General features: G+C 38.2%; 1 long non-coding RNA gene across 1 annotated transcript in view; it reads right to left on the bottom strand.

Moving 5' to 3' along the window:
• LOC111084089 overlaps nucleotides 1–987 on the bottom strand; it is a 6,680-nt gene extending 5,693 nt beyond the window's left edge. Inside the window, exon 1 of the long non-coding RNA XR_002609387.1 lies at nucleotides 939–987. This is a non-coding gene — a long non-coding RNA (uncharacterized LOC111084089). The remainder of the gene's footprint in view (nucleotides 1–938) is intronic.
• Between the last annotated feature and the right edge of the window lie 310 nt (nucleotides 988–1,297).

Raw genomic sequence — 1,297 nt, 5'->3', positions numbered from 1 at the left:
ATCCTGAACATTGTAACTCACTATCTCTGTCCTTCTTGGTTTGTAACCTGGTCTGATCCTGAACCTTGTAGCCTACTAGCTCTGTCTATCTTGGTTTGTGACCAGGTCTGATCCTGAACCTTGCAACTCCTTGGGAGATTTTATCACGATATTATACCGGAACCGTTACAAACCCGTGTGTTTCGTGTTGTATTCTAGAACTGTCTTTTGGGAGATTTTTATCACAATATTATTCCGGAACCGTTACAAACCCGTGTGTTTCGTGTTGTATTCTAGAACTGTGTTTTGGGAGATTTTATCACAATATTATACCGGAACCGTTACAAACCCGTGTGTTTTGTGTTGTATTCTAGAACTGTGTCTTGGGAGATTTTTATCAAAATATTATCCCCAGGTTTCTACTACTGTCCAGCAACACGGACGATCGCGATGTATTTTTGTTGTTGAAAGCTTCACAATGGGCCCCCTACAGTGTTTCCACTGCAGGGATCGAACCCCCGATTTTAGTATTATAATGTTACCACTGCGAAGGGCTCGTTGAGTTGTCGATGATCGGAGGTGAAACTCATAGTAAATATCAATGTAAGGTCGAATTTTCGTGAAAATCAGTAAATCCCAGAAAAATAATTGTTTACTTTCTCAAAATTTCTCTTTCTGTACCACGAAACCAAATACAAGGTGCTTAAACTAAACGATATCTTGATACTTTCAACTAGAAAACATAATTTGGTAATAATGTAACAGCAAAATTGATGACGTAATTCAAGTTCTGAAATAAAATGTGTTGTTAATATAACACAAGCCTTACCAAGTAACACAATCATTTCTTTTGGTAACTATCGAATATTAATAGAAAAGTTTATTTAAATCTCCACTCTTGTACTTGAATCAAAAACTTTCGTTCCGAGTGGTTTTAGTTATTTGTAAGTCAGTCTTACCTGAAACGTTAAACGGAGAGACGTTTCGGCTGTAAACACTACCCGTCAGGTTCTTCCACTGTTTGGTTGGTCGGGCCTACAGCTAGCTCTATTTTATATTGTTTGGAAACACGTGGGCGCGATCATTTAGGTGCGTTCCAGCGCTGAGAAAAGATGAAGCTGTTACCGCCTCCGTTAGAGCCTCTAACAACTGAATAATGACGTGACGTGACTAACACAAACACAATACACACATTACACTTTAAATAACAACTGAATAATGACGTGACGTGACGTGACGAACACAAACACACATTACACTTTAAATAACAACTGAATAATGACGTGACGTGACGAACACAAACACAATACACTTTAAA

Source organism: Limulus polyphemus, unplaced genomic scaffold (assembly GCF_000517525.1).
Source record: "Limulus polyphemus unplaced genomic scaffold, Limulus_polyphemus-2.1.2 Scaffold13499, whole genome shotgun sequence".
NCBI lineage: Eukaryota > Metazoa > Arthropoda > Merostomata > Xiphosura > Limulidae > Limulus > Limulus polyphemus.
The sequence above is the reverse complement of the archived record's forward strand: the minus strand, read 5'-3'. Positions and strand labels throughout refer to the sequence as shown.